Here is a 20,904-nt window from a genome sequence, read left to right on the forward strand (position 1 = left end):
AAAATAGAACTAGTCGAACAAGGAAAATTTTTAACAGGATGCGGAGGTTAATAGATTAAATGATTCAGTTTTATGAATAAACAAATGTGTTTACGCAACTGCGAAATAAGTTGGTGCAATATAGTTTTATTTACAACCGCGTGCAGCAAAACATGAATGCATTATTGTGTCGAAAATGTAAATAGCAAGATAATATTCTTGCTATGCGTGTATTATAGATTGACTTCGTGAATTTTGGTAAGGCAGTTATTCGTGCGCGAGCAGACTCTAGATAAACATTTCCTCTATTTCTCTTCAATTAAATAAGAAAAATTTCTTTCGTGGTTTACTTTTGTCGGTGTTACTTTATTATTAGAATTTATCGAGTATACATTTTCTAAGGAGAGGACTAAACCTTAATGTATTTTGTAAAATTTAGAATTTTGAAAATTTTCAAAATATTATAACCGTGTTATGGTTTATTAAAAGATTATTAACAAAAATTAACGCTTATGCAAATCAAAATTCAAACGTAGACTAATAAGAAATGCAATTTTTAACGCTACTTGTGTAGATCTTAATACTTATGTTATTAGACACTTAGATTTTTATAAACCTTTATAAATTGTTATACATAGGGGAACGTGGGGTAGAACGGCACCGCGGGGTACAATGGTGCAGAGTCGATATCTTTTTACAGAGATGCTACCATGTTATCAAATATGTTGCAATTATTGCTATTAGGTGTCTCTTTCTGCGTGCTGTTATCAGTGGTCGCAATAATTTTAGTTGAAAGTTGTTATAAATTACTTAATGCACTTGCTGTGTTCTCCGCGATTGAGTTGTAATTCTTCGATATATTTACATAAGGTGAACAATGTTAAAATTCTATTTTTTATTACCGTAAATACATTTATGTTTTAAAATGATCTTTTCTTATTAATTTCATACTGTATCTATGTAAATATTTATTAATTATAATTTTTTATATGATCAAAAGTAAATAAGTACGTTTTGAGGCTTAATGAAATATTAGCCCACGAAATGTTGTACTTTTTATTTTTATACTAGAGAAAGAAAGAGAGTATACATAGATGCTGTTTTTCAAAATTAATACCAAAAATTATTACATTAAAGGATATTTTTCCATGTTTTAAAGAGAAAAATATTTATTATAACAAGAGAATTGTTTTTATTTATTAATTTATAGTTATCATTTAAAAATACAAATTTATATTCTTATGTTCTATATCATATTATAATATACAACTTTTAAGAAGTTTTAGACATCAATGTTAATGAAATAAACAAGTTTTGGAAGTAGTCCATTATACCCCGCATGAAAAGCATATCACGAAAATCTAGGCGTTTACTAAATCAATAATCTCGTCTATTTAAACTATTATTTTATAATAAACTTGTGTTTTTCCTTATAGTGGATATTCCAAAGAATATTTTTAGTAAAAAAAAGATCAATTTATTTCTTTTTAATATGTTGAAAACTTGCTTAATGCTTACGTTGGCTGTTCTACTTCACGTTCCCCTACTTAAAAATTTTACATTAATATTTATTTAGCGCTTAAAATTATATAATTTTTCTCATTTATCTGCGCGTTATAAAGTTTCCGTTATTCTAAAGAAAACTTTTTTAGTTTTAAAATCTTTTTTTTATTTTAAATACATAATAGAATTTGAAAATATAGAGAGAATTATATGATATATATTTTTTTAGAAATATTAAAATTTAAAGAAAATGGATAACAATCGGTTCAATCCATATATCAGCGTGAACTATCGAGACTGAAGACGAAATCGTTATCTCTGGTATTGCTGGGCGATTTCCTAAGTCTGACAATATAAAAGAATTTCAGAACAATTTTTTCAGTAAAACGGATCTCGGTTCGGACGACCATCAACGCTGGACTGACTGTAATAATATTTTTGTTTTAAAATTAAACTTAAAAATATCTTTGTGTTTTAATAGGGAGATATTTATATCACGTAAAATGTATATTAATCAAAATCGTTAAGAATTTGTAATATGTTTACATAAATTACTTTATGCTACTAAAATATTCTTTGCTAATATATTGATATAATTTTCTTTTTTTCTTTGATAGGGAAGTAATTGAGATAGATATCATGTATTTCTAAGAATATTTTAGTATGATTAATATCCATGACCAAGAATATGATATTATTTTTATACTAATTATTTTAAATCCTGACAGTTATCCATGATGCGCCTCTTCGAATAAGAAAAATCAACAATATACAGAAATTTGACGCAAAATTTTTTAACATATCGGCAGAAGAAGCCCATGTAATTGATCCTGGTAGCAGAATGTTACTTGAGCATACTTATGAAGCAATCATTGATGCGGGTGTAAATCCCGCAGAATTAAAAAGAACAAACACGGCCGTTATCACTGCATCAACTGTTTCTGATACACATATTGATTTAATATATAGTAAACCTCACGTATATGATTTTTGTCTTGATTATTTAATAATTTAATATTTAATAATAATATATTTAATAATTAATAATTGAGCCTAACATATACAAAGATATTGCTGAATATGGGGAGAAAATATATTTTTTATATAAAAATTGTATATTTCTTGTAATTGTTAATAGGTTGCTGGATTACCCCTTCTTGGATGTAATAAAGCCATGTTAGCAAACAGAATTTCTCATTGGCTCGGCCTTACTGGACCATCGTATAATATTAATACCGCATGTAGTTCGAGTCATTACGCTATGGTGGAAGCTTATAGGATGATTAAATCTGACATTTGCGAAGCGGTTATTGTTGCTAGTATCAACTTGTGTCTCAATCCTTATATAACTCATCAATTTTTTGCTCTTGGTAGTTAAAAAATATTAATACATATTATTGTTGTAGCATTCTCTTGTCAAGATTATTGCATTCTTAAATAATATAAATATTTATTGATACATTTATCAAAATAATAATATTTAATTAAAGTTTCTTTAATCATATTTCGCTAAATTTAGTAATTTTTGTTTTTGAACAATATAATCAATTTTTTCAAGTAATTAATATATTAATAATAAAGAAATATATTAATAAAAAAACTGAAAATAATATATTAATAATAATAATACTAATATAGCATATATTATAAATATATTATAATTATATTATAATATATATAATAATATATTAATAATATCTTAATATATAAATAATAATATATTAATAAAAAAACTGAAAATATAAAAACAAAATTATATATCTTGTATTTATTAAAATAAATAAACTAGTAATATTGTTTTAGAAATTCTATCTGCTGATGGCTACTGGCAGACCTTACAATGAAGAAGGCACTGGTTACATGCGTAGTGATGGAGCTGTGGCAATGTTCCTACAAAAGGCAAGGAATGCAAGAAGAATTTATGCCACTTACATCTATGGAAAAACCAATTCCGATGGTTTTAAAGAAGAAGGAATTACCTTCCCATCATTTCACAACCAAAAAATGTTATTGGAAGAATTACGATGAATATTTCGCCTCTTAATCTATCTTACATGGAGGCTCATGCAACTGATACTATAGCTGGAGATCCTGTGGAACTTGTTATTTATCTATCTTTTTCGATTATTTATTATAATATTATAGAACTTGCAAGATATTATTACTTAAACACATAAGAATGTATCTCTTATAAAGGTTTTAACAGCGATGGAAACTGGTATAATCGCGCCTACTATACATTTTAAACGTCCGTAAAAATGACTGACTGCTATTATTGAAGGAAGAGTAAAAATAGTCACTGAACCGACAGAATGCAAGGATAGATATATCGGCATTAAATCCTTCGGATTTGGTACTAATTGCCATATATTACTAAAATCAAATCCGAAAATTAAAGTCAATAATAAAGCAGACGATTTACCTAGACTTGTAGCTATATCTGGACGTACCGAAGAAGCGGCTAAAATTATATTAGATGACGTAAGTACACAAGTAAAATTAAAATCGATTCCGTGATTTGTAATTAAGAATTTAAGTAATAAATTTTGTATTATATGCAAGACTTATAAATATTTAACTTGATTATAATTATGTAATAAAATTTATAATGGAGTAACTAAAAAATCTTCAGGAAAACTTGTTTATTGTATTGAAAATAATATACAGGGTGTCCCATTTTAATTCTTCCAGTCGAATATCTCGAAAACCAAGCCTGGGAGAGAAAAATGTTCCAGGCAAAGTTGTATGGTTTCGAGGAGGCCATAAGATGGTACCATCTGACCTTGAAGAGTTATTTGAAGGTTGCGTAAAGGTCACCTCAATTTTTTTAAATGACTCCCCCTATTTTTTGTTACATATTCTTGTAGCTGACTTTGAGAGCTTTCCAAAACACTATGATAAAATGTTTTTTCATTAAACACTTTTCGAGTTATAAGGCTTCAAAGTTGCAATATTTTGACATAAAATACAAGATATCTCGTAAAATATTCATTTCTCGATTATCTTACCTTAATACTTTTTATGCACAGAATAATGAGACGAATCAATTGGTGTAAAGAAAACACATAGTTATTTTTAAGAAAAAATCTGAATTTGCAACTAGCACTTACACATTTTTACTTTAAATAATTATTAAATAAAATGGCCAATGATCGAGCAAATTAAAATATATGTTAAAATATATTTATATTTATTATTCTAAATTTTAAAACGTAAACGTTTCGGCTGTACGCAATAATAAATATAAATATTTTTTAACATATATTTTAATTTGCTCGATCATTGGCCGTATTATTTAATAATTATTTGTAGATAAAAATACGACCGGTAATAATTTATGTATTTACTTATTTTTACCTTAACATAATTATGTGTATTAATTACGCCAATTGATTTGTCTCGTTATTCTGTGCATAAAAGTATTAGGGTAAGATAATCGAAAAATGAATATTTTACGAGATATCTTGTATTTTATGTCAAAATATTGCAACTTTGAAGCCTTACAACTTGAAAAGTGTTTAATGAAAAAACATTTTATCATAGTGTTTTGGAAAGCTCTCAAGATAAGCTACAAAAATATGCAAAAATATATAGGGTGTTTCATTTAAGAAATTCAAAATGATCTTCACGTTACTTTCATGTGACTCTTCAAGGTCAAACTGATGGCACCATCTTATGTCCTCCTAGAAACCAAACAACTTTTGTCTGAAACATTTTTTCGAATTTTCCATATTTTTCGAGATATTTCACTGGAGGAATTAAAATGAGACACTGTATATATATATATATATATATATATATATACATAAAATTTTAATTTTAATTAATTTTAGAATAGCCTATTACGATATTATAAGATAATTGTTGTATATTTATAATTAATAACAATATTTCTATAGCTAAAGAGTCGGTCAATAGATGTAGAATATATCTCTCTGTTGCATCGTATTTATAGTGACAATATAAAAGATCATCCTTATAGAGGATATATAATTGCTGCATCTAAAGCGTCCGATAACGCAATGATTGAAATGACACATAACAAACATATGAAAAGACCGATTTGCTTCATATTTTCTGGAATTGGGTCTTAGAGTTTTAATATGGGTAAGTAAAACAAATATTATTAACTTAATAAATATTATATTATATTATATTATAATATAATAATTATCAATTGTTTAAAATTGAATTTAAGAATGATTAAGATGTCACATGTTTATTTGTAATTAATGATTTTAAATAAAACCCACATACTAATATATGTGTTGGAATATAAAATAATGTAAAATACAAAATTAATACTTCCAGTTTGCAAATTTTTATTAAATAATTCTTTGAGTTATATTTATCAGATGCAAAAATAAAGTTTTGGCATTAACTAAACTAAAATATAATAATTATTGTGGAAAGTCCATGCAAAATAAAAAAAAAGTTTCACAGATTGTTATTTATGTATGCTTGCTTGGATTAATTATATAAAAATAATACATTATTTAAAACAATTTATGAACAATACTATGTAATAATGTAATTATATTCTTTTAAAATTGGTAGGTCGAGCTTTAATGAAATTTCCAGCATTCACTAAAGTAATCAAGAAATACGATACTGTTTTGAGACCTCACGGTGTATCTGTTACAGATATTATAACAAATAATGACAAACATATTCTCGATAACGTAATCAACTTTTTCATAGACCTTACTGGACTACAGGTACAAAAATATATGTATAAATGAAATATATTATCTATTTTAACTACCTATATTGCGGGATTTTTTATATTATGTATAAAGCATGTTATCTTTAGAGATCAATATTTCATAAAAAGCTAAAAGTTCTGCTAAACCTTAAGAAAAAGGGACTCATCTCTTTTAATCTTGATATATGTAAAATCTTTTGGAAATTATTCAGGATCATGATCTTGACAACATATGTTAAGATCAAGGTAATAGGAAGTAGATCCTTTCTTCTTAATGTTTATCTATAATATTATAATATTATTTTATTAAGAAAATATATATATACAGGGCGTCCGATTTTAATTCCTCCAGTCGAATATCTCGAAAACCAAGCCTGGGAGAGAAAAATGTTTCAGGCAAAAGTTGTTTCGAGGGGGCCATAAGATGGTACCATTGGTCTGACCTTGAAGAGTCATTTGAAGGTCACGTAAAGGTCACCTCAATTTTTTTAAATGGCACTCCCTTTTTGTTACATATTCTTGTAGCCAATTTCGAGAGCTTTCCAAAACACTATGATAAAATGTTTTTTCATTAAACACTTTTCGAGTTATAAGGCTTCAAAGTTGCAATATTTTGACATAAAATACAAGATATCTCGTAAAATATTCATTTCTCGATTATCTTACCTTAATACTTTTATGCACAGAATAACGAGACAAATCAATTGGTGTAAAGAAAACACATAGTTATCTTTAAGAAAAAATCTGAATTTGCAATTAGCAGTTACACATTTTTACTTTAACATAAACAGGGTGTTTCATTTAAGAAATTGAAAATGACCTTCACGTGACCTTCATGTGACTTTTCGAGGTCAAACTAATGGCACCATCTTATGTCTCCCTAGAAACCATACAACTTTTGTCTGAAACATTTTGTCGAATTTTTTATATTTTTCGAGATATTTCACTGGAGGAATTAAAATGGGACACCTTGTATAGAAAGTTGGAATAAGTAAGAAATTATACGAGTATTGCAGATTGGAATAGTTGATCTTTTAACAAGCATTGGTATCACTCCTGATATTATAATGGGTCATTCCATTGGCGAGTTGGTTTGTGGATATGCCGATGGATGTTTGACGGCCAAAGAAACGATCATGATGGCATATTATGTAGGCTTGGTATGTCTTAAGTCAAAAATAATAGATGGCTCAATGGCTGAAATTAATCTTGATTTCAAAATTTTGAGGAATATATGTCCATCGGATACTGACATAGCTTGTTACAATAGTTCAAGTAATTCTGTTGTGAGTGGACCAACAAACTCCGTAAAAGCATTCATCGCTAAGCTACAGGTTTAAAAAAATATTATAAATATTAAATTATAATATATAAATATTATAAATTATAATATATTATAAATATTATAAATAATATATTATTATAATTAAGAAAATATATCTGTGTTTATAATTATGTCTGAATTAAATAAATAGTAATGTTTATTCCTATTTAGAGTGACAACATTTCTGTAAAAGAAATTTCTTGTGGACGTATACCTTTTCATAATCGTTACATTGAGCCCGCAAGAATTGAACTTTTGGAATACTTGAATGAAATATTGTCAGAGAAAGCGTTTCCAAGCTCAAAGTGATTAAGTGTATTGGATGAGTCTTATAAATGGTTCAGCGCATCTCCAAAATCATGTCTAGCAAAATATTATACGAATCATTTGCTAGCCCCGGTATTATTCTCAGAAGCTATGTGTCTTATTCCAAATAATGCAGTAATGATTGAAATAGCGCCGCAAGATATTCTACAACACATTCTCAATAAATCTTTAAACGCAACAGTGACAAATGTCGCGTTATACAAATTTTCTCACAAACCGAATATTGAAATATTTTTACACGGAATTGGAAAACTTTATAATGCAGGATTACAACTACGCAAATTTATATCCGGAAGTAAAGTTTCCTGTAAGTCGTGGTACACCAATGATTTCACACCTTATAAGGTAAATTCTATTTATTGTTATAATATCAAGTTTTTCAGTCATATTTATCAGACAAACAAAGAATAGCGAATTAAAGCTCCCGAGTAGTCACCGCGACCATATTGGAATCGTGACGTCATAAGCGAAAAATAATACTCTGAGAATTCTTGCGTGCCATTTTTAAATAAAAAGATATTTCGCTGAAACAAGACTATACAGATCGCTTTAGCACACTTGTAAAATTGTCGGAAAACTAAGCTTTTGTCTTGACAGTTAATAAATAGCCGTAAAATGAGTGCCAAAATAAGCCTATTTACACGAAAAAACACGTGGTTTGACAGCTGTCTGAAAAAGTGGAAAATGTTCTTTCCATGTGGTGGTATATTTCTTGCTAAGCTTAGTTTTCGGACAATTTTACAAGTGTGCTAAAGCGATCTGTAGTCTTGTTTAATTCCTTCCTCATACCTTTTTATTTAAAAATGGCACCCAAAAATAAATTGGCTGTCAAAATGTCACTTTAAACGTCACTTTCACTCTTAAGGATGTTTAAGTATCTATTTTTAAAAATATAGGAATTTAATAAAATTTGCACAGATTGTTCTGATACATGTTCAGAGACTTATAAAAAAACCTAGAGTTGATTTACTGAAGCAATCAAAAGTTATAAGGATTTTAATTTGCAATGAATTTACCCGTCGATATTATTATAAATATAATTATTTTGTAGATCCAATTATAAGAGTAAAAGTATTAATATAATTATAAATATAATTATTTATATAAATAAGTATAAATATAATTATTCCTGTCCTTTTTAGCCCTTAAATTGATACGATTACAGATTTTTTTATAAAAAACCTGTGATCGTGTTGATTTAAGAGCTAAAATAGATAGAAATAATAATAGAAATTTATTCAAAATTTGCAAAAGTATAGTTTAAATATAGAGGAAATATTTGATCACATAACTTTGGTCAAGTATTGACTAGTTTAAAAGATATTGAATATAATTTTCTCAATTTCGTCCTATTATCCGAGATAACATATTATTTATTGTGAAAACGTGGCAACATAGTATTCAGCTGAGCCTTCTTATGACATTTTAAATAACTTATCTTTTCATCTGAAGAAGCCTCTATATATAAACGTGTAAGCGAGAAGCGACTAGGCTTCATATGTCAATTTGCAATTTGACCAACTTATGAAAAATTACCATGTTGCCACATTTCTTTTTTCTCGGAGAAATAACAAATTATTAAATTTATCAAAGAAATAGTTAAAAATCTTCTATGTTTTGTCATTATTCACTATTATAATTTTTATTTTGACATTTTAAACTCTGTATGAGTAAATTCTTTTATTTTTATAATTCAAATTTTATGTTGTAATGTTGAAATCGAGGTACCGTCAATGATAAAAGTTTCTCATTATAATTTAAAAAACACGAAAATTCTCCGAAAAAAAGCAACAGAAGTTCGAAAATAAATTTCTACACTCTAGCTATGAATAAATAATAAGATTTTATGCAATCTTTATAATAATCATATATTAAGATATATGAGAAAAGTATATATTTGTCAATTTCGATTACTTTTTGTTCCGATTGTAGGTGCTAAACATCCTTAATAAAAAAAAAAAAAAAAAAAAGAAACAGACAATGCGAGATAAAAAGAGAGAGAGAGCAATAATGACTTGGTTCTAATTCCTACCGTAGTTATAATTACCTCTACCGTCAACTTAGAGATTTTCGACGACTACTCGAGAGCCTTAAAACAAAAAAATAGAAAATTATTTTACATAATTTTTTAAAGATAGTAGAATATAGGTTAATGTTCTATAGATTATTGAATTAAAAACATATTTTGCAGATGGGATCATTCTGAAAATTGGTATATATTTCATTATACCGGACAAAGAAGACTCGAAACTGGGAACGTAACTATTACTGTTAACATAACAGAGGACGAATTTATATATATGACCGGAAATGTCATTAATGGAAAAAATTTATTACCGGTTACAAGATATCTGTTTTTTTATATGGCAGATGATTGGTTGGTTAAGAAAAAAAAATTATCTTAATATACCAATTGTATTTGAAGATGTCAATTTTCAAAGCCCAGTGAAATTAACTCTTATGATTCAAAAAGGTAACTTTAACACGAACAATTAAATTAATCTTATGATAACTGGATATGTACAAAAGAATGAAGAATTTTTACATAAAATACGTAAGAAAAAAGATTGTATAATAAATGATTACATATAATAAATGATTACATTAAAATATTTTATTTTATACAAATTTATGGTAGATACATTTTAAAGTTTTTTTTCGAAAGATTTAGTTTAAAGTTAATAATGTGAATTTTATATTAAAATTTCAAACAAATTTAATCATCTGATGATGAATTTCGTATCTTAAATTACGATGAATTTTGTTATAGTTTTATAATTTATGATAAAGTTATTTATATATCAAATTGTGTGTATTTAATCATTAATATTATAAATACTTTCCTTAAAACTTAAATTTAAAATTGCATACAAGCATAATTGGTGTATGTTTCCTTTTTTTGGAAATATTTAATATTTCATTTCCATAATTAACTAAATTATTCTTTAGATAATTATCTCATTATAAAAAATAATGTCATAAAATATCTTTCTTCTCTAAACTATATTTATAAAAAATATTTATAAAAATGTCGGTATTGTTATAGATAGTAGCAAATTTGAAATAATTGAAGAAGGCAATGTCGTCGTTACTGGAACAGTACGAATTCCAGTTAATATTAAAGATGAGAAAATATGTACTACATTTATTAATCGAAATGACAATGATGAAGAGGAGATGAATGTTATAGATATCTATAAAGAATTAAAACTTCGTGGTTATCAATATACCGATGAATTTCGTGGACTAAAAAGTGCGTCAATTACAGGAAAGAATGGTCATTACTTTTGGACTGACAATTGGGTAACATTCATGGACAGCATGTTACAGATGATGATTTTAGGACAGAATTAGAGAAACCTTTTTCTACCAACAAGAATTCGTAAAGCGATAATTGATCCAAAATCTCATATGGAACACATTGAAAAACTTTCAAACGGAGAAAACCGTAAGTATTATAAATGGACACAATATTTAAAAGGCTCCCGAGTAGTCGTCGAGAAACTCTGAGTTGACAGTGATGATAATCATAACTGCGGTAAGAATAAAAACCAAATAATTATTGCTCTCCCTTTTTATCTCGTATTGTCTGTTTTTTTTTTCTATTAGGCGTGAAAGTGACGTTTTGACAGCCAAATTATTCTTGCGTGCAATTTTTACATAAAAAGGTAATTCAATGAAACAACTACAGATCGCTTTAGCACACTTGTAAAATTGTCCGAAAGCTAAACTTTTCCTTTGACAGTTAATAAATAGCCGTAAAATGAGTGCCAAAATAAGCCTACTTACACGAAAAAACACGCGGTTTGACAGCTGTCTGAGAAAGTGGAAAATGTTCCTTCCATGTAGTAGGTATATTCTTTGCTAAGCTTAGTTTTCGAACAATTTTACAAGTGTCCTAAAGAATTCTCAGAGTATTAGTTCTCGCTTATGACGTCACAATTTTAATATGGCCGCGGTGACTACTCGGGAACCTTAATCGAGTATTATTTTTCAAAAAATATATATTTCATATGCTGTTATATTTTATTGCAGAAGTTCTTGTACAAAATTATAAGCATTTAGATGTACTGATATCTGGGGGAATAGAAATATACGGTGTCGTAGCTACAGTTATATCTCGTCAACAAAATGCAGTCAATCCCGTTCTTGAAGAGTACAAGTTTGTTGCTCATCAAGATCTAAATGTGATGTCTCTGAAAGATGCAATAAGAATGTCAACGGACATTGCGATTGAATGTTGCAATATGACGAACGTAAAAATCATCGAATTTATCGAAAATAGCGATCAAGTGATGCCGGAAAATTTAAGTTCTTTGTATGTTTCTAAAATTTTAAATACCTTACCGCAAATTTGTTATGGTATTAAATTAATAGCGGCCAACAAACGATTTAAAAATGTTTCTTTGCCTGATAATGTTTCTAAAATAGAATTTAATAAACTGACAGAAAATGAGAATTGTTTAATGGTCATTGGTTTCGGAATTTTAACAAAAAATAAGAACAAATTATATGAACAATTATTATCGGTTATGATGCCGAAGAGCTTTCTTCTGACATTGGAAGAGTTGGATGCTACTTACGACTACTCATGTCTGGATAAGTATGGATTAAAAGTAGTTTTAGAGAAACGCACTAACGATAAGACAATTATATTATTAAGAAAAATTCAAGATATTAAGAGGAATTAGCAGATTGTGCACGTAAACAATTATGAATTCTCGTGGTAGATAAACTTCAATCACTCATGAACGTAGAAAACGAGGCTACAAATACGATTATAGTCGTTGCAGAAGAAGACTTCGAATGCGGGCTAATCGGTCTTGTGAATTGTTTACGAAAAGAACCTAGCGGTGAAATGATTAGAGGTGTGTTTATTCAAGATAAAGATATGCCCCACTTTTTCATTGCAAGAATCGTTGTACACGAAGCAACTACAGCTGGATTTACCTATCATTGTTGTACGTTCTGGTAGTATTTGGGGAACTTATAGGCATTTTCCATTATCATTACCAGAACCAAAATACGTACAAAGTGCTTACGTTTCTCAAATGGTACGTTTTAAAGAAAGGAGATTGCGTATTTAAGAAAAATTGAAATAATACTTTGTGATATTTTTATTTATAAATTATTTATAAATTATTTATTGTACATTATATATTATTACAAATTATTTATTAAATTATTAATTAAATTATATATTATTTATCAATTAAGTAGTGGTTTACTTGAATAGAATTAAAATAATTTGTTATATTTATGTATTTTAGATACGAGGTGATCTGAGCAGTCTTTGTTGGATGCAAAACAGGATATCTTCCGTTAATGATGATAAAGAAAATTTAATAAGAATAGTGTGTGTGTGCGTCTGTGAATTTTAGAGATATCATGATAGCTAGCGGTAAACTCACTTTGACTTCCGCTGAACCTATCGCATTCGATCAAAGATCTTTAATCGGAATAGAATTTGCTGGTTTTGATAAAAATGGACAAAGAATAATGGGACTGAGTTTAAATGAGTAAGATAATGATATACACATAGTCTCAACTAATTTATATTTTTAGTAAAATTTTAAAATAAATATCTGATATTTCAATTATATTTTTATTAAAATAAAAAATGAAAGAATTGTTATATTTAATGTTTCTTTTTACTTTTTGTATATACAAAATATTACCAAGATAGGATATTTTTAACATAATTTTAATATAATTAATAATATATTTATATAATTTTTTAAAAATCATTATTTTTATTTATAAATTATTTTTATAATATACAATATATAATTTATTTACAATATATAAATTATTTATAAATTATATATTATATATTATATATTATTATAAATTATTATTACATTATTAATTAAATTATATATTATTTATTATTATTTTTAGGGGAATGGCAAATATTCGCGCAGCTGATAAATATCTCAGTTGGATCATACCTGACGAGTGGACGATGGAAGACGCCGCGACGGTTCCTTGCGTATATAGCACGTGCTATTATGTTTTGTATTTGAAAGGTAAAATGAAGAAAGGCGACAAAATGTTAATTCATTCTGGTACGGGAGGCGTTGGTCAAGCAGCAATTCACCTTGCGCTTCACGAAGGTTGCGAAGTGTTTACAACGGTTGGAAATCTCGAGAAACGACACTTTATAAGAAACACGTTTCCCTCCATTCCTGAGAATCATATCAGAAATTCTCGAGACACGAGTTTTGAACAAATAATTATCCAGAAAACAGGAGGTCGCGGAGTGGATATCGTATTGAATTCTTTAGCTGAAGAGAAAGTGCAAGCGTCCGTCCGTTGCTTAGCAAAGGGTGATCGTTTCCTCAAAATTGGAAAGTTTGATGTGGTTTCCAATAATCCCTTAAAAATATTTTTATTTTCCAAAGGCATTAGCTTTTACGACATTATATTAGATAATATATTTTTTGCAAAACAGAAGAAGGAAATACTGTGGAATAAAGTGACGGAAGGTTTAAAAAATGGCGCCATCAAGCCGCTATGCAGAAAAGTCTTTGAGAGAGATGAAATTGAGGCTGCCTTTAGATATATGGCTTCTGGAAAACATTGGAAAAGTATGAATATTTTTCATTATAATGAAAAGATTAATAATTAAAATATTACATTCTCAAAAAATCCACACAGTGATTTGTTTAGTGTGTGTGTTATTTTTAATACTATAAATAAGAATTATCGGGTTATTTGCATTTTTTCAAAGACCTCTTAGTCTCTATGTTTTTTTATCAAAAATTTTAAAATAAAAAAAAATGAAGGCTCCCGAGTAGTCACCGCGCGGTCATATTGGAATCGTGATGTCACAAGCAAAAAATAATACTCTGAGAATTCTTGCGTGCCATTTTTTAAATAAAAAGATATTTCGATGAAACAAGACTATACAGATCGCTTTAGTACACTTGTAAAGTTGTCCGAAAACTAAGCCTTTCCCTTGACAGTTAATAAATAGCCGTAAAATGAGTGCCAAAATAAACCTACTACATGGGAAAACTCGCGGTTTGACAGCTGTCCGAAAAAGTGGAAAACGTTTCTTCCACATAGTATATTCCTTGCTAAGCTTATTGTTAGTTTAATATCATAACAAATTTGCGGTAAGGTATTTAAAATTTTAGAAACATACAAAGAACTTAAATTTTCCGGCATCACTTGATCGCTATTTTCGATAAATTCGATGATTTTTACGTTCGTCATATTGCAACATTCAAGCGCAATGTCCGTCGGCATTTTTATTGCATCTTTTAGAGACATCACATTTGGATCTTGATGAGCAACAAACTTGTACTCTTCAAGAACGGGATTGACTACATTTGTTGACGAGGTATAACTGTAGCTACGACGCCGTATATTTCTATTCCCCCCAATATCAGTATATCTAAATGCTTATAATTTTGTACAAGAACTTCTGCAATAAAATATAATAGCATATGAAATATATATTTTTTGAAAAATAATACTCGATTAAGGCCCCCGAGTAGTCACCGCGGCCATATTAAAATCGTGACATCATAAGCGAGAACTTATACTCTGAGAATTCTTTAGGACACTTGTAAAATTGTTCGAAAACTAAGTTTAGCAAGGAATATACCTACTTCATGGAAGGAATATTTTCCACTTTTTCAGGCAGCTGTCAACCCGCATGTTTTCTCGTGCAAGTAGGCTTATTTTGGCACTCATTTTACGGCTATTTATTAACTGTCAAAGGAAAAGTTTAGCTTTCGGAAAATTTTACAAGTGTGCTAAAGCGATCTGTAGTTGTTTCATTGAATTATCTTTTTATTTAAAAATTGCACGCAAGAATAATTTGGCTGTCAAAACGTCACTTTCACGCCTAATAGAAAAAAAGAAACAGACAATACGAGATAAAAAGAGAGAGCAAGAATTACTTAGTTTTTATTCCTACCGCAGTTATGGTTGTCGCCATCGTCAACTCACAGTTTCTCGGCGACTATTCGGGAGCCTTAAGAACATCTTTTTTAATTATGCTGTAATATGTACAAATTATGCACTTTGTTCCTTTTACTTCTTTACTCAGTCTGTATTTTTAACAATTATTTTATTTTTTATCTTTCTCTGTAACTTTTCCGTTAATATCATCTGGTAATATAATCACATATGCAACTTGTATATTATACATAACAGTAAAAACTCAATAGTTTACCATTTTGTTTAGATCTTTTTTTTAAACATTTTTTAAACAGGTGCAATATCGCTTTTTTTATTCGTTTAGGAAAAGAAGGATTTAAAAAAAACCTTAAAAATATTTTTATTATTTTATTGTCCTGCCATATTTCATTTGACAATTTATTCATTTTTATAGATTTCTACCTATAATTTTTATATTTTTTATTTCAGCTTTTGTCATCTTTTTCCTTTATTTGTAATATTTTAAAATATATATATATTATGATTTTAAATTGATTATTTGTAGAATTAATGACAACAATTTTTTAATTGAAAAGTTTTTAAATATTTTTTCATACTCTTTACATAACTTTTTTCATTTCTTCTTCGCTCTTTTCTAATGTCACTATATTGTCAGCATATCAAAAGTCAGCAAACAAAATTTGCAATCTCCCATTGTTTTATATGTTACGTTTCCAATTTGATTTTTGTTTATTTTTATTTTCATTTCAAATTGAATATTATTAACATTCGAACTCATAAATCTTAATTGTTTTTCTCGTAGGCCCAAAACTTCTGTTACTATTCATTTTTGTGTTTCTTTGTGTGCTTATTTTATTTTTTTCAACAGCTCTATTTTTATTTCCATTTTCTTTGAGACCTCTTATCCTACGACCCTCTTATGCTACGAAACCTCTTATCCTACGACAAAAAAATCCTCTCATGCTACGATTGCGAAAGGGGAATTATACCCTCACTCTCAAATTTTTGTCGTGGGATCAGAGGTTTAAGGGGAAGATTCCGGACTGGAAATGTCGTAGGATAAGAGGTCCGACTGTAATTTTTCTGCTCTTACCGGAGATCGAACCCGGAACCTTCAACTTAGTAAATCGATACGCTGTTTACTGTGTCACGCTTCGCCTCACAAGAGTTATATACATATATATATTATGTTTGTTTCCTTTTTATGTCTGTTTGGAAAAAACTCTTTCTTTTTGAAACTATTTCTTTATTGACTTATTTAAATTTTTATATTACTTTTTATATACAGCCACACTTTATTTGACAGTTTATTCATTTTTACAATTCTCTATCTGAAATCTTTATTTTTTTTAACAGTTACTTTTCTTTCACGTTCTTTTTTTTCATTTTTCTTCTTTTTTCTTGATTTTAAAATGCATATAACGCAACAATATTATTTGCAGATAATAATAAGTTCATAAAGAAGATGAACCCTTGGATACGCCTATACTCGCATATTCCCGGTACTACTGCCTGGAACACAAATGCTACATTATTTTAGGTAGTCTAGGTGGTTTTGGTCTAGAATTAATTGATTGGTTGATTTTACATGGTGCAAAAAATCTAGTACTGACTTCGCGAACTGGGATAAAGGACGGTTATCAGCGATCAAGAATAATGTTATGGCAATCTTACGGTGTAAATATACAAATCGTTAGTACAGCTGATACCTCGAAGTACGAAGACTGTGAATCTATATTAAAATTTGCCGAAGAACAAGGTCCTGTGGATGCTTACGTATATTCAATCTGGCAGTTATGTTGAGAGATGGCATATTCAAGAATCAGTCGCCACAAACATTTGAAGATACCTTTGTGTCAAAAGCGGGGACGACAAAAAATATGGACGAATTATCGAGAACAATATGCCCCCAACTTCGACATTTTGTCGTTTTTTCTTCCGTTACATGCGGAAGAGGTATCACGGGCCAAATGGCAAATTCCATAATGGAAAGAATTTGTGAAAGAAGAATGAAAGAAGGTTTACATGGTTTAGCTGTAGAATGGGATGCCATTGGTGATGTTGGGCTTGCCACAAATATGGCAGAAAAAGACGACAAGACACTTGTTATTGGAGGTACGTTGCAACAAGGAATATCTTCTTGCTTGGACACATTAGAAGTATTCTTGTTACAAGATCGGCCAATCGTAAGCAGCATGGTTGTTGCTGAGAAAAAGGAAGATTCTGACCGAGCAACAAATCCATTTGAAGTTGTTGTAAACATTATGGGTGAGTTTACAAGCAACTATTATGTGAAAGATTCGTAAGGAAAACATTTATATGATTTTTATTAAACAATATTATTAAGATTCCCGAGTAGTCGCCGAGAAACTCTGAGTTGACAGTGATGACAACTATAATTGTGGTAGGAATAAGAACCAATCATTATTTCTCTTTTTATCTCGCATTGTCTGTTTCTTTTTTTCTATTTAGGCGCGAAAGTGACGTTTTGACAGCCAAATTATTCTTGCATGCTATTTTTAAATAAAAAGGTCTCGTGCAGAAATTTTTTAGGGATTCCCAACTTCTGATCAGATCCCAGTAGGGAAGTGCTATGTCTTACCCAAATGGGATGTCCCTAATAGAATCCAGACGTAATCTGATATCTCATATATACATAATTATAATGTTAATATAATTATAATAATATTAAAATATATATTTACTATATATTTATGCAAAACAAACATAATAAAATAAATATTTAAAAGAAAATAAAAATATATATTTGCGTTTTACATTTTAATTTTTATCGAGCACGTATATATGAACTCGTTAAAATCCCTGAACTATTCAATCAGGAATCCAATTAGAAATGAGTGAATCTGGATCGGGATTTCTACTAGAATCCAGTTTGCCGTTGTTACATTTTGTTCTGGAATCTGATTCGATATTGCACTAAATCCCGATCGTGATTTCGGAATACTAGTCGGAATCTTACTGGGTCACTGACAAAATTTCTGCACGGGGTATTTCAATAAAACAACACTATAGATCGCTTTAGCACACTTGTAAAATTGTTCAAAAACTAAGCTTAGCAAGGAATATACTATGTGGAAGGAATTTTCCACTTCCTTAGACAGCCGTCAAACCGTGTGTTTTCCCATGTAAATTGGCTTATTTTGATACTCATTTTACGGCTATTTATTAACTGTCAAGGGAAAGGCTTAGTTTTTCGTTTTGTAGTTTTGTTTCATCGAAACATCTTTTTATTTAAAAATGGCACTCAAGAATTCTCAGAGTATTATTTCTCGCTTATAACATCACGATTCTAATATGACCGCGGTGACTGCTTGGGAGCCTTAAAAATACATATACATGATGTCCCATTTTAATTGCTCCAGTCGAATATCTCGAAAACCAAGCCTGGGAGAGAAAAATGTTTTAGCCAAAAGTTGTATGGTTTCGAGAGAGCCATAAGATGGTACCATTGGTTAGACCTTGAAGAGTTATTTGAAGGTTGCGTGAAGGTCACCTCAATTTTTTTAAATGACTCCCCCTATTTTTTGTTACATATTCTTGTAGCTGACTTTGAGAGCTTTCCAAAACACTATGATAAAATGTTTTTTCATTAAAGACTTTTCGAGTTATAAGGCTTCAAAGTTGCAATATTTTGACATAAAATACAAGATATCTCGTAAAATATTCATTTCTCGATTAACTTACCTTAATACTTTTTATGCACAGAATAATGAGACGAATCAATTGATGTAAAGAAAACACATAGTTATTTTTAAGAAAAAATCTGAATTTGCAACTAGCACTTACACGTTTTTACTTTAAATAATTATTAAATAAAATGGCCAATGATCGAGCAAATTAAAATATATGTTAAAATATGTTTATATTTATTATTCTAAATTTTAAAACGTAAACGTTTCGGCTGTACGCAATAATAAATATAAATATTTTTTAACATATATTTTAATTTGTTCGATCATTGGCCGTATTATTTAATAATTATTTGTAGATAAAAATACGACCGGTAATAATTTATGTATTTACTTATTTTTACCTTAACATAATTATGTGTATTAATTACGCCAATTGATTTGTCTCGTTATTCTGTGCATAAAAGTATTAGGGTAAGATAATCGAAAAATGAATATTTTACGAGATATCTTGTATTTTATGTCAAAATATTGCAACTTTGAAGCCTTATAACTCGAAAAGTGTTTAATGAAAAAACATTTTATCATAGTGTTTTGGAAAGCTCTCAAGGTAAGCTACAAGAATATGCAAAAATATATAGGGTATTCCATTTAAGAAATTCAAAATGACCTTCATGTGACTCTTCAAGGTCAAACTAATGGCCCCATCTTATGTCCCCCTAGAAACCATACAACTTTTGTCTGAAACATTTCTTCGAATTTTTCATATTTTTCGAAATATTTCACTGGAGGAATTAAAATGGGACACCCTGTATGTATATGTTATATTAAAATAACTAAATGCATTAAAGATACATATAACTTTAATAATTGTTATATCACTATTTCAAGCTTAAGTGAGTCCGGTTATATGTATCTAAATATTTAATTCTTTCTTTAATTTTTAAAATAGGATTGAAAAATCCAAACAAAATAACACAAAACGTATCGTTGGCTGAACTCGGCATGGATTCAATGATGCAGTGGAAACTCACCAGACGTTGGAGAGAGAATTCGATATCTTATTGACAGTACAAGATATCCGAAATCTCAGTTTCATAAAACTTAAAGAAATGACAAATACAGTGAAACAAGAAGAGATGCACGATGCTATTGAAGCAAATGATTTCGAAAGAGTTTAAAAATATTGACTCGCAAACTTAACGATTCAGATTTGAATCCAGATATTTATGTTCAAATTTAATTATCATACCTTGTTATTAATATAATTTGTTATAGTTTAATAAAAAAGATAATAATTTATATGATAATACTATACGATATATACTATATTGTAAAGAAAAAAAGAATAAAAATGTTTTCTTTTTAGGAAAATGATTTATATTATGTAAATTAAAATAAAATAAAATAAAATAAATTCTATAAGTATTTGTCTTATACAGGGTATTTCTAAACCTATGTCGGAGATTTTAACGGCATGTTTTAAGAGTCAAAATAAGAAT

At 28.6% G+C, this 20,904-nt stretch overlaps 1 pseudogene; it reads left to right on the top strand.

The window, feature by feature from the left end:
- The first annotated feature begins 1,732 nt into the window (after nucleotides 1–1,732).
- LOC140674176 (fatty acid synthase-like) lies at nucleotides 1,733–20,645 on the top strand (annotated as a pseudogene).
- The last annotated feature ends 259 nt before the right edge of the window (nucleotides 20,646–20,904 follow it).

This window comes from Anoplolepis gracilipes, chromosome 15 (assembly GCF_047496725.1).
Source record: "Anoplolepis gracilipes chromosome 15, ASM4749672v1, whole genome shotgun sequence".
Taxonomy (NCBI): Eukaryota; Metazoa; Arthropoda; class Insecta; order Hymenoptera; family Formicidae; genus Anoplolepis; species Anoplolepis gracilipes.